This window comes from Rhincodon typus, chromosome 2, assembly GCF_021869965.1.
Source record: "Rhincodon typus isolate 14 chromosome 2, sRhiTyp1.1, whole genome shotgun sequence".
In the NCBI taxonomy this organism is placed as follows: domain Eukaryota; kingdom Metazoa; phylum Chordata; class Chondrichthyes; order Orectolobiformes; family Rhincodontidae; genus Rhincodon; species Rhincodon typus.
This window is the reverse complement of record NC_063333.1, coordinates 122174274-122189190: the sequence shown is the minus strand read 5'-3', so window position 1 is coordinate 122189190 and position 14917 is coordinate 122174274.

The window sequence follows — 14917 nt, the reverse complement described above, 5'->3', positions numbered from 1 at the left end:
TTGGAAGGTGCTGTCTGAGGATCTTTGGTGAATTTCTGCAGTGCATCTTGTAGGTAGTATACACTGCTGCTACTGAGTGTCGGTGGCGGAGGGAGTGAATGCTTGTGGATGTAGTGTTAATCCAATGCGCTGCTTTGTCCTTTTTTGGTGTCAAACGTCTTACGTGTTGTTGGGGCTGCATTCATCCAGGCAACTGGGGAGTATTCCATCACACTCCTAACTTGTGCCTTGTACCTGACGGACAGGCTTTGGGGAGTCAGGTGATGAGTTACTTGGTGTAGTATTCCTAGCCTCTGACTTGCTCTTGTAGCCATTGTGTTTATGTGGTGAGTCCAATTGAGTTTCTGGTCAATGATAACTTCCAGGATGTTGATAGTGGGGGATTCAGTGACTTCCTAACTGCTTTTACGACAATGACATACCTTTTGAATTGTAGTCACTGATGCAATGCAGGAATTTCAAAAGCCAATTTACACACAGCAATGAAGAAATGACCAGATAGTCATTTTTAATGATACTGATTGGTCAGAACATCAGAGAGACCCCCCTTCTTCATAATATTTCTATAGTATCATCTGCATCCACTTGAGAAAGCTTACAGTATTTTCGTTTGATGCCTCTTGCAAATGAAAAGCTTCTTTGACAATGCAGCACTCCCTCAGAATTGTACTGGGGTTTCTGCCTAGATTACTTTTGCAATACATGGAACGGTCAATATCATTATGGGTTGATAGACATAAGGCTTTTTAAATAATCACGAGCAATTTTACACAGAGCTACAAACTTAAGAGTTGCTGCCCAGACATTTCTGTGAAAAGGTGGAAACTAAGGTTTTGAAGCAAAACTTCCAATCCATTTCTCCAAACACATTCAATCAATGTCAGACTGTCTACCAGTGTTTGTGATCATATCGCATTAGGCTGTACACAGTCACCTCAATGGGACAAGAAAACTCATGCAGACCAGTGTTTTGTAATATGTTACCTTAAACAAACTGCGTCATCAGAAGTTAAAAATCTGTTCATCAAAGGGAATGACCACGCAATGGTATGGTTGGGTGAGCAGCCAATACAATGAGTATAAACACGCCAGTAAGGCAACATTGGTTGTTGCCTCAAATTACTCTGGGAGCAATCGTAAGTTCAAGAAAGGTAATCTTCCAGAAGAAGAGCAGTTAAAAAGGAGACAATGAATGGAGCTATCACCAATCCCATTATGAGGGTTGTGCTATGGTTGAGTTTACAACATCGCACCCTTGTGCAGTTATGTTATTCTTGTTTTGGAGCCTTTAGATGGAAAATGATCACACTCTGACAGAGATAGCTGATAAATAGAGATAAGTAGATAAAGCTTATCTCTTCACATACCAAACAAGTTAGAACACAATCTTTCAGACAACAAAGAGGAGATTTAAATCTATTGGAGGCAGAATTGCGTTTCCTAGTGTTTTGACACAAACAGAACATAAGTCAGGAAAACACTAATCGCTTATACCCTGGTATTTGATGCATAATTCATAGTTTGTAACTGTCATTATATGGGAATTGCACAATCAGTTGGTAGCATTCTTGATTCTGAGGCTGAAATTATTGAGTTCAAATCATATTCCAGAATCGAAGCACAAAATCTAGACTGACACTCCAGAGTAGCTAGAGATGCTATCTTTCAGGTGAGAATTATCCAAGGCTCCCTCTCCTTTCTTGGCTAGGCTCAAAAGCCACTGTAGTATTGCTCAAAGAGCATGAAGTTCTCCCTGAATTCATAGTCAATCATAGCCAATATCACACCATTTGTTGGCTCTCTCTTGTGCATACCTTGTCTGCTGTGTTTGATACAACACCACCAAAAAAATTCCTAACTGGCTTTCAAGCACTTTGGAATATCCCAAGAAAGAAAGAGATAACACAGTGTGGAGCTGGAGGAGCACAACAGGCCAGGCAGCATCAGAGGAGCAGGAAAGTTGACGATTCGGATCGGAGCCCTTCTTCAAAAATGGGCTTTCTCTTTCTGAAGAAGGATCCCGACCCGAAATGTCAACTTGCCTGCTCCTCTGATGCTGCCTGGCCTGCTGTGTTCCTCCAGCTCCACACTGTGTTATCTCTTACTCCAGCATCGGCAGTTCTTTCTCTCCGAGAAAGAAAGATTTGCCTTAATAAGGCACCTTTCACGATCTTATGTGCCTTCGTTTTCAAATATGCAACTGCCCTGCAAATAAAAAGCTGAACATATGAGGCGAAATTTTTGGGCCTCATCAGTGTCCAGAATGGATGTGACTGGAATGGGATAATTAGGAGGGCAGTCAGAGTGCTGGCTTCCTAATTGTGGGTGTGGGCTTGGGGATTTCCAGTTGGCCTCTGGATTTCCAAAGTGATGTGATGCAGATCAACTATCTGGTTGAAGTGTCATGTAATGTTCTCAACTCTGTCCTAAAAGGGCAATTCACTAATTTTTAAATAGTGCCTCTGTTTGCACCCTCAGCCTCACATTACTTCTGTCTTGACTTGGCACACACGATACAAGGAAGATGGTCTTGATTGTCAGGCAGCCTCAGTCAAATTAAGGGAGGTAGCCTTTGCTGAGAGTGTGCCAGCACAGTAATACAATGGGCAGGGTTATGGATGTATTGTCTTATGAAGAGAGGTTGAGTAGGTTGGGCCTGTGCTCTCTGGAGTTTATAAAAATGAGAGGTGACCTTATTAAAACATAAAAGAATCTTAAGGACACTTAACAGTATAGATGCTAAGAGGTTGTTTCTCTCTTGTAGGACCATTCAGGATCAGAGGGCATAATCTCAGAATATAGGGTCGCACATTTAATACAGCAACGAGGAGGAATTTCTTCTCTCAGAAAGTAGTGAATCTGACTGTTGAGGCTGGGTCATGGTATATCCAAGGCTGACATAAACAGATACTCAAAACAGTAAGGGAATCAAGAGTTATAGGGGAAAGTTAAGAAAGTGGAGTTGAAGATTATCAGATCAGCCATGGTCCCATTGAATGGCAGAGCAGACTGAATGGGTTGAATGATTTCATTTGATTTATTGTAGTCAATGTACCTAAGTACAATAAAAAGTTTTGTTTTGCGAGCAGTAGAGGCAGATCATAGCAAACAAGGACATACAGATCATAGGGTGCTTAGACAGAATAAGGCATGCGAGGTTGCAGCTGCACAGGAGGTGAACAAAGCAAGATCAACATTATTGAAGTTAGAGAGGTCCATTCATTAGTCTAAGAACAGCAGGGAAGAAGCTGTTTTGAACCTGTTGGTACATGTGCTCAGGCTTTTGTATCTTCTGCTTGATGGAAGAGGTTGTAAGAGAGTGTTATCGGGTAGGAGGGGCCTTTGATGATGTTGGTCACCTTTCTGCGGCAGTAAGCAGTGTAAATGGAGTCCATGGATGGGAAGTTGGCTTCTGTGATGGTCTGGGCTGTGCACACAACTTTGTGTAGTTTCTTACAGTCCTGGGCAGAGCAGTCGCCCTACTAGACTGTTATGCACTCGGATAGAATGCTTCCTACGGTGCATCTATAAAAGTTGGTGAGCTCCTTATGGACATACTGAATTTGCTAAGCTATCTGAGGAAGAAGAGGTGTTATTGTGTCTTCTTGACAGTCACATCTACGTGGGAGGTCCAGGACATGTTGTTGGTTATCGTCACTCTGAGGAACTTGATACTGCTTCTGTTCCTATGTCTTATGGATCCAGCCGCTTTCCATTAGTTTCTCTAGCACTTTTTCTCTAGTGATAGTTATTGAACTTATTTCTATTCCTCCTTTTGCCTATTGATTATTTAGTATTTTTAGAATGCTATTAGTGTTTTCTACAGTCAAGACAGATGCAAAGTATTTGTTCAACTCCTCTGCCATTTTCTGGCTCCCCTTTATTATTTCCTCAGCCTCATTCACTAAGGGGTCTGTGTTCACTTTGGCCTCTCTCTCTTCTTTTTTTACGTATTTAAAGAAGCTCTTGCTGTCTGTCTTGATATTAATTGCAAGTTGACCCTCAAAGCTTTTTTTTATGGTTATCTTTTGTAGGTTTTTAAAACTTCTCCAATCCCGTGGCTTATTATTAATCTTTGCTACATCATATGTTTTTTTTTCTTTCAATTTGATGCTGTTCTTAATTTCCCTGGTGAAGCATGAGTGGTTTAACCCTTTCTTATTTCTTATTAGCATATATCTTAGCTGTGAACCATGAGCTATTTTTTTTAAATGTGCATCATTGTTCCTCAACCATCTTTGCTGCTCTACCCCTTTCCTAATCCACTCAAACTAAGTCTGCCCTCATTCCTGTATAATTACCCTATTTAAGTTTAGCACAGTTGTTTCCAGTCCATATTTCTCCCTCTCAAACTGAATGCTAAATTTGACCATGATATGGTCACTGTTTTGTAGTGGATCTTTTATTGTGACATCATTTGTTAAACCTGACTCATTACACATCACCAGATCCAAAATAGCCTGATCCCTGGTTGGATCCAAACATGTTATTTAGGAAATTGTCCCAAATACACTTTATGATTTATTCACTGTGGCTACCTTTGCCAATGTACTCTGTCTACATGAAGATTAAAGTCACCCATGATCAATGTACTGCTTTTTTTTACATCCTTCATTTTTTCCTGATTTATTCCCTGCCCCACTTTGTGGCTCTTGTTCGGGAGCCCTTGGAATACTTTTACCAATGACTTCTTCCCCCCTTTTATTCCTTACTTCTACCTTTTTGGATTCTACATCTTCCAATCCAATATCATTTTTTGCTATTGTACTTATTCTATCCTATATTAACAAAGCTACCCTTTCACCATTCATTTCCTGTCCTTTCAAATGGTCTCATATGCAGGAAAATCTATTTCTCAGCTTTGATCACTTTGTAACCATATCTCTGTAATGGCCATAAGATCAGACTGATTAAACTGTATTAATGCTGATAATTCATAAATTTTATTCTGAATACAAGCACATTCAAATAAAGGCCATTCATTTTACTTTTTTACCATTTTTCTTCATTTGAATCCACTTTACTTCCTCTGTTGTTATTTTAAAATCTTTGGAAATCTTGCTGACTGTTTTTTACATTTTCTGTTAGCTTCTTCTCCAATTTCTTTCTCCTTATTAATCTTTGAACAATCTCTGCTATTATGTATATTTTGTCTACTATCTGATCTGGCAATTGTATGCTTTTAACTTAAGTCTGATGCTTTCCCTTTTTTCATTTGTTAACAGTGGATGGTAGATCTCCTCTTAATTTTTTTTATACTGTGAGTATACTTACACTGAATATTCTGAAATATCCTCTTAAACGTCTGCTACTACATTCCAATGATCTATCCTATAGCCTAGTTTCACTACAGCTTAGTTGAGTTTCCTGGTCCTCTCAATCTGAAAGGGCATAGCTTGGCTCTCCAACTTCAAGATCTGACCCTCTGCCCTTAATTGGACAGGGTACCTGCCAACTAAGAGCTTAACCACTGGAAGCTCTTGACTTCAATCAGACCCAAAATCAATCTCAACTCCATGGGGAAAATTCAGCCCATTGTTCTGCAAAACATTGCAAAACTCTGAGAACAGTAAGCATTTGCCAAGGAATGACTATCATGAGAATATGAAGCTTATTTCTGCAGATTTCAAAAACTAGAAGTTTTCAAAAAATGCTATTTGTAATCTTCTGCTCCCAGTCTTTGCTTCCTAACTGAAATATTGAAGCCTTCAATTCTCCTCAGTCTGTCCTGTCCTGCTACTAAACCTTAGGTATTTATAATCCAAATTTGCATCAAATTGTCTTCAATCTTTAAAGGAACCACATTGCTTTGAGCCACCCTCTCTTGTTCCTAATATACTTTTACAAATCTGTTGTTTTTATCCTTGAAAGTCTTTTTCTCCCCTCATTTTCCCTTCCTGCAGCTCTTCCAGCTTTTATTGCATCTCTTCACTGAATTGTAAATTTCTGCCAGTTTACCGAACCTCTGTTTCTGTGCATTTTCATGCTCCTAATTTCATACTAAGCCTCACTTCTCTTTTTGAAGAATGGTTCAGCCCAGAAGCTTTACCTATGTATTTTTTTTGAACATTTGCAAAAGACACTGAAAATCGTTTACTTTTGGAGCATGTGCAAGAAAATCAACACAACTCGCAAAAAGATTTTCAAGGTGCCAAGTCTTGTGATACATTATTGATCTTTACAGCTTCAGGCTTTAAGATACCTCCACAAAATGCTGGTCAGCATTGTTGAATACTACTCAGCAATAACTGCCACTATCAATTTCTAAGTGTGACAAACAAGAATTAAACCAAAACCAAAAAAGATTATCCCTCATATTTGTTGCTGTTTGAGAGGAGCGATTATTGGAAAGCTTTTCTGGTTCAACTCTCAATTTCCTGAACAAGCAAGCCTGGGAAATCTAAACCTTGGAAAGGGAGCAGCCCAGAAGGAAAACTAATTTGCTGCAATATTTCTTGACATAATTTTAATATGGAGGAAAAACAGATTGCGCTATATTTCTTTCCCACAGATATATGGACTCCAGGGCTCTGTTAATTGTTATTGCTGTATTGACTTTTATGAAATCCATAGACCCTTATTCTGCTCCTGGGGAAGGAAGGCAATCAGAACTGCACTTCAAACAGGTCACTGGCCTTGTACATTTGAATTTATTTCATTCCTTCTGAAACTTGGCCACTCTTGTATTATTTTTCCAGGTAATGAGATTCGATGTAGAAACCACAGGACAATAGAAGCCACAACTAAAAGTATTCAAATTTGGTGCAATTGATTAATTAGTCTTAGGAATCTCATAAAGGAGAAGAGTTAATAAATATAATACATGACAGCACATGTAAATTGTCAATTGTAGGCAATAATTTGGACTATCATTCACTTAGAGTCATGGAGTTGGACAGCATGGAAACAAACCCCTTGGTCTAACTCTTCCATGCTGACCAGATATCCTAAATTAATCTAGTCCCATTTGCCAGCGTTTGGCCCATATCCTTCTAAACCCTTCCTATTCATGTACCCATGCAAATGCCTTTTAAATGTTGTAATTGTACCAGCTTCCACTGGCAGCTTGTTCTATATATGCATGACCCTCTGCATGAAAAAGTTGCTTCTTAGGTCCCTTTTAAATCTTTCCCCTCTCACCTTAAACCTATGCCCTCTAGTTTTGGACTCCCCTACCAGGGGGAAAACACCTTGGCTATTGACCCTATCCATTCCCCTCATGAAAATATAAACCTCTATAAGGTCATTCCCTCAGCCTCCGATGCTCCAGGGAAAATAGCCCCAGCCTTTTCAGCCTCTCCCTATAGCTCAAACGCTCTAACCCTGACAACATCCTTGTAAATCTTTTCTGAACCCTTTCAAGTTTCACTGCATCCTTCCTATAGCAGTAAGGCCACTTGTTTAATCATCTCTCCATTATTCTATTTTCACTATGGGAGGAGTATTGTTTCATGTTGTGTGATTTAATAGTTACTACATCTAAAGTTCTAAACTGTACGCAAGTTACAGGATATGCCACGTAGTTGCAACAAGCTACAATTGTACAATGTACAAATGAATTTTTCCAAATATCCCTCTTTGCATAAAAATAAGTTTTAAAATTGCAAGTACTACTGTTTTCAATTATGTTACCCGATATGCATGATCACTCTCTACTCACACTAACACACACAACTTATTATCTAGTACCCACACACATGGCAACCACACCCTCCATCTCAGCCTACCTCCCTGTACCTATCCCCATGGGCTCACGTACCTCCAACCTAGCCAATATCTATCTACCCATCTGCCACAACCTCTCATACACTCCATGCCACTCTCTACACACTTTACCATCTTTCACAGCCTCTTTTCCCCCAATGATGTTGAAAGTTCTTCTAGCACCTATGCCCACTCATACACACCACAGCCACCTTTTTCCTTTCTGTCTCCATACTAACTCACGCAAAGTTGAATCTCACCAGAATGTTGTCCAAGTGTAATTTTTGGTGAGTTTCTTCGCCAACAGGAACCTGAAAGTTTTGCTAAATAGGGTAGAGCCAGTGGTTACTGCTCGTGGGCCATGCCCTGAGATGTTGATGAGTGATGGAGGTCCAGAGAAGCGACTGGTGATCCAGAATGATCAGGTATGCACACAAACTGTCATGTCAGGAATTGATGCCATCTACTTTCTATCTGATGAGCAGGAGAGTGTAAAACTGCATATCAATCAATTGTGATGATATAATAATGAACATGTTAATGCATGCTACCACATACAAATAGACCTCTTGTTACTTACTAGCAGGAATTTCATTTTTTTCATTTAAAACATAGTTGGAAATGATCCTTTTTTGCTCCCTTTGTTGCTGGCCATCACACGTGATCTTCCCAATCTCACCAATCCCCATGTCATTCAGTGGGTGGTAAATTTCCACCCTTAGTATCCTTAGGAGGTGTGCTGACAGAACAAAGTTTGTCAATTGATGATATCTCTTTTGAAAAATTGCTCATCAATACAATGAACATTCAAAAATTGAAATTCTTTCAACTCATCTCTAATGCCGGAGAGGGTAGTGGAGTGGGCCTCATTAGGGGCATTTAAGCGGCTATTAGATAGGCATATGGATGATAGTATAAGGTAGTGGTGGAGGTTAGATAGACCTTAGGTTTCGGGTAAAAGTGCGGCACAACATTGTGGGCCAAAGGGCCTGTACTGTGCTGTACTGTTCTATGTTCTATGTTCTATGTAAACAGCATGCCACTTAAATCTTTATTTCTTGTGTAAGCAAATATTTTCATTCTATAAATGGTTGAAGCAGTCTATCAACATACTCACAGAACAAGAACCCCAATATGAAAATGATCATTTAGTATCAATCATGCAGTATCGATTTTATAATTGTTTATATCAGCAGGCATCCTGAAATAACTAGCAACTTTTTAAAAAACATCACACATTTTGTTGGACAGTTACTTGATAGCTTTGACAGATCTGATCATCAGTCCAGTCATCAGCAAAGTGATGGAAGGGGTATTCAGTAGTGCTATCAATTGGCACTTGTACAGAAATAACCTGATGCTCACTTTGGGTACTACCAGGGGCCACTCAGCTCTTAACCTCATAACAGGCAAAAGAAGTGAACTTCAGAGATGATATGTGAATGATGTCAATGGGAATTATATGAATCACTGTGAAATGGTGAGTCTTGAAAGTAGGAAGGGGGTCATTTTAGGTGATAGGTGGAGTTATTGGTGAGTGTAATTGGGTGACCAAAAGGAATCTCTAATAAACATGAGTGAAATTGTTGAGAATCAGGGTCAGGTATGTTCTGAGGAAGGATCACCGGACCCGAAACGTTAACTCTGTTTTCTCCTTCACAGATGCTGCCAGACCTGCTGAGCTTTTCCAGCAACTTTGTTTTGGTTCCTGATTTGCAGCATCTACAGTTCTTTTGGTTTTTATCAGGTACGTTCTCACCTCTATGATCACGCACTGGGCACAGTGGTTCTGCTGCCTGACCCATAGCTCTTATTCAACTGACACACAGCAAGATTGGGAGAAGGTTGGGGGGGGTGGGAGGTTGGTGAGGATATGCTGAAGGACAACTCATGCTGACGTAGGGAGGGAGGATAGAAGGAGGCGATAAGCTTACAATCTCTCATGGAGGACAGAGAAAACCAGCCAAGAAATTTCAATGTCAGACTGTGAGTTGGGGCAACAACTACAATTGGGAATGTTTGAGCTGAGCACTAATTTGAAGCATCCTGGTGAGTTCAGGTTTCCCATCCACGTGATTCACTTTCAGCCCTTTTACCTCTGTTGACAAAAGTATGATTTGTCAGGAATGTAGACAGCACCTTCCCATCCAGCACTCACCCATGATTTTTAAAAGCTGCTGGAGTCAGTCCAATTCCATGAAAATCCACCTCAAACACTACCCCTGAGGAGACTCAGAACTTTAAGAGGATGTGTCATCGCAACATTCACCTCATCCCCTCCTCAGTCACCCTAGTGTACATAGTAGTTGTCATCATTACACTTCTGTATATCAGTACGACTGGGTTTTGTGTCGGTGATGCATAAGAGTGATAGCAAAATCCCATCAGCAATCCTTCAGCTCACTCCTTGCCTTCAATGGGACATGCATTGATCAAATATTAGTGTCCTTTTTGAAACAAGTTCCACCAGTATTCAGGCAAAATTTTGATGCACTGTGCTTTAATGGATATAAACAGTCTCCCCTGCTAGCTCTTGTTATCTCAAATCTCAATGGCCAATGTTCCAGAGGAGGACAAAGAAAACACATCAAGGATACTCTGAAGCTCTTCCTAAAGCTTGGCAGCATTACCATGTATCACTTGGAGGAGTTTGTTCCCAATTGTTCAGAGAGCGGACTACTTTTTCATCAAGCTGCAGAGTACTTTGAGTTGCAACATTTTAATAATGAGGCAAAGAATGAAAGCACAGGGAGAAAATGCTGCATTCAGGATCCCACTATCTCAAGGACATCCTGTCCTGTCCCCTGTGTCCAATGAAATGTGGCTTGATAGTCTGCCTGTCCAATCACATGAAGAGCCATGGCAGAAAATCATAACTTTAGATCAACATCATCGTAGAATCCAGGTCATTTGGAACAGTTCTGAGGAAGGGTCACCGGACCCGAAACGTTAACTCTGATTTTTCCTTCACAGATGCTGCCAGACCTGCTGAACTTTTCCAGCAACTTCTGTTTTTGTTCATAAAATTCAGATAAACTGTTAATGGTGCAGACCAGTAAAAATGATCATCCCAATCAGCGCAGTAAATTAATGAGCTGAATTATGATTTTTGATGAGAATTTGAGCTTTGTCTTTTTCCTAACTTTCTTGTATTATTGTGTCGATTTTTTTTTGGACTTTTACTGCCCCTCAACTCTTAGGACATTCCCATGTCCTTTTAATATCTCCTATCCTCACACTGACAATCTTCTACATCACCCGACCGTCATCCACTGAGAAGATGCAAGATCATTCCATTCTCAAACTCCCTCTGCAATTGGTGTATCTGTTGGTTTTCTCCCTTTATTGCTCCCTTTCTATTTTGCTTTACCTTTTTTTTACAACCAAATAAAAGTGATTCACTAGCCTCACTTCCCCTAGTCCTTGTTGTCCCACAAATGTTTCCTCTGAAAGAACTTATCCAATTCCCCTTTAAAGTTTTGTTCAATCTGCTTCCACCAGCCTGTCAAGCAGGGAGCTCCAGATTATAATAGTTGTTTTTTTTTAATTATACACATCTTGAGCTGTTGTTTGGTCGTTGAACTCAGTTGCCTTGTTGGTATAATTGAATTGAGTTCTGGAATAATAACACAATAATTACATAAGTATGGTGGCTTAGAACATCATTGAGCTGAAGAACAGACATAACATTGTTAGGACTGAGTCATCTTCATGGTCCTTACTGAATGCAGGAGATCCTATTACAGATCAACAACCCTCCAATGTCCCCACTTGGCTCATTCTTTGCCACAGTAACATTCCCTCTCAGTACATTCGCCTCCAGGTGGAGGTGCTATTGTGCCACAATTGACACAGTGTGCAATTACCATGTGACCAATTTACATAGACAGTTTGCATTATAAATGTGAACATAAGAATTTATAATGGCGATCTGAGAAGGAGAATGGAATGTGTGACTTTAAAATAGGAACTGAATGACATCCGTAGGCACTGGTTCAATTATCACTGTTCTCTAATTAAACTTCAACAGAAGAATGCACATGGTCTTCACTCAGTAGGGTCAGCTTGGTCCATCAAGCCCCCCGTAAGCTGAACACGTCACTAGACTGCCATCATTCTGTGGTTCCAGACTTACTAACATTAAAAGCGCATGAAATGTCAAACACATACAGCTTGATCAGCTTCATTGTCCGTGGAACAGCTGGGAATGTGCTTGTCACATTCTCCAATCAATTCCAACATAAACACCAATCAGTGCCTCCTTAATTTGTGTATTTAAAGAGGACTACCATCTAAAGCTTCCATTAGCACTTTGACATATGTTAATGAGGGGCCTACTGACAGTGTCAGGACTTTACCTGGAAATACGCAGTGTTGATGGGAACAGGCATCTGTGCAGTTTTTTTTTGACACTTCTGTGTTAGATTTCCCCTTCTCTCTTTCACTGGCTTAGTCTGGAATCTATGAAGAGTGAGGATCAAGCTTACATCCTTCCATTCCCCAGTTTTCACACATTGTTCTTAATTTTTTTTCCATGCTCCCACACACAATTTGAAGTTGAATTAGTCAACTGACTAGAAAGAATTTTCATATCATTAGTCCATCAGTAAATATAATTTTATATCATTCCTATTTAGGCAAGTACGAGTTTACTTCTCTTACATGTCCCCATCCATGTTGTATGTGATTGTACTTAATTACTGATCTTTGGATATGTGTTACAGAAATAGTTTAGTATTGAGTGTGCATCTAACCTAATAATAAACATGTAGCAAAATGCAACACCAGACAATGTGGGCCTTGGGTTTCACAAGGATCGGAATTAAGGACATTCTAAAGCTAAAAGGCCATGTAAACCTGATGGCCTACCCCAACCATATTGTGACAAACCATCTTCAATCAAAACCTTCATCATAGGTTTCTCTACGCTTGAAGCAACTTCCCAAGAGTTGCAATAATAATAGATTTACACTTCACAAAATATGCAGTGCAACTAAGGTGGGAAAAAAATCATCAACATCGGTGGTCTCTTGCAGACAATGATGATTCTCTTCTACTCTCAAGGTGAGTCTGTAGTTGGCTGTACAGATCGATGTGGCTTCCGCAGCCTCTGTTACACATAGGGCAAGTGGTAGTCTTGGGAAGGAGTGGGTGGGGTGTTGGTGTGGCAGTGTGCCCCTTCTGCTGTTTCTGCCTGGTTTCCGCTTTTACTGGACGGCAAGTCTCAAGGCGCTGGGCACCTTCTCAGATGCTCGAGCTCCTCTTTGGACGGTCTTGGGCCAGTGATTCCCAGGTGTCCGTGGGAATGCTGCACTTTGTCCGTGAGGCCTAGTGGGTATCACTGAAGCGCTTCCTCTGCCTGTCTGGGGCTCACCTGTTGTTTTGAAGCTGAGAGAAGAGCACCTGCTCAGGGAGTCTCGTGTTAGTCATGCAAACAACGCGTCCAGACAATCATAGCTTACCAAGGGTGGTCAGTACCTCCATGCTGGGGATGTTGGCCTGCTGTTGGACACTGGTGTTGATGTATCTTTCTTCCCAGCGGATTTGCAGGATCTTGCGCAGGCAGCATCGGCGGTGCTGCTTCAGCACCTTGAGGTGTCTGCTGTAGACAGTCCACATCGCAGAGCCATAAGGAAGGATGGGAATCACCACAGCTCTGTAAACCAAGATCCTGGTGTTGGATCTGTTGTACAAGGAGCTACAAGGTAGCACAAGGAATTTTTATTTTGGTTCAAAATAATAAGTGTAAATGTGGGAAATGTTCAGGATCAAGTCTGCCAATTAGTGCACATGGAGAGAGACACAATTTTAATATCTCAGTTAATGACCTTACGTGGATTGGAATGAGGAGGATAATAAAACTAAAGCCAAAAGCTGCACTGATCTAAAGTGCAAGTGTTGTGTGTTCAAGTTGAATTCAAGGTTTTATTTCAACCTTTTATGATTTTCAAGTGTGGTTTTAAATGGAGAATCACTTCATAAATCCATTACAATTGAACATCTTTTTAAAATCATGGATCCAATAGTCTTTGAATAGCTATAAAACAGACTCATTTAAGTCTTAATGGTATTGTGATAATTTCTTATTGGTATCAGTGTTCCTATTGACAGTATTCCATTAATGGTCAAGTCAGTTGCTACCTATGTTTGCTGATTAGGGTCCCCTGCAGAGTGGAGAGCTATGTGACAGCGTCACTTACATTCTCAAATTCTGCCTCATGGGCCTAGCTGCCATTTTATAGAATATAATAGCAGCTTGTCATGGAGCAACAATAGTTAAATGCTGGAAAACTAAGATGCTTCTTTCTTTCTGTTGAAAACAAAGAGGGATAGAAAATCAACTCAGGCAAAACAAGCGATATCAGTCACTCTTTATACACAGCAGCTGGTACTCAGTTCTTCCATTGTAGCGGAATGGAATATCAGGGGCAGTGCTTAAACAGGCAAATGATTCAACATCAGCTATTATATACAAATTTTCAAAGCACAGTTTTTGCAACGATGCAGGGATCAGGGAATGTAGGAACACAGAGGATCAGAAGTGGACCATTCAGCCCATGGGCTTTGCTACAACATTCAACTAGATCATGGCTGATCTGTACCTCAACTCCATTTACTAATCATTACTCAATTTCCCTCTGTACACTTATCTAATAAAAATATCTTGTGATCTCAGTTTTGAAAGCTTCGGTAGTCCAGCATTCAGAGTCTGTTAGGGGAGGGAATTCTAGGTATGCCCGGCCCCCTGTAAAGAATGTTTTGTGTTTTGTTCCTGTTGGGCAGAAAGCAGAGAATGGGGATAAAAGGGCCTTTCTCAGGATGGCAGTTGGTAACAATTTATGATCCACAAGAGTCAGTGTTAGGACCATAACTTTTCACTTTACACCTTCATGATCTAGATGAAGAAACTGAGGGCTTTCTGGCTAAGTTTGCAGACACAAAGATAGTTAGAGGGACAGGTAGTATTGAGAACGTGGGAAGGCTGCAGAAGGATTTGGACAGGCTAGGAGAGTGGGCAAAGAAGTGGCAGATGGAGAACTACGTGTGAAAACGTGAGGCCATGCAATTTGGTAAGAAGAATATAAGCATGGACTATTTTCTGAATGGGGAGAAAATTCAGAAGTCTGAAGTGTAAAGAGACTTGGGAGTTCTAGTCCAGGATTCTCTCAAGGTAAACTTGCAGGTTGAGTCAGTAGTTAAGAAGGCAAATGCA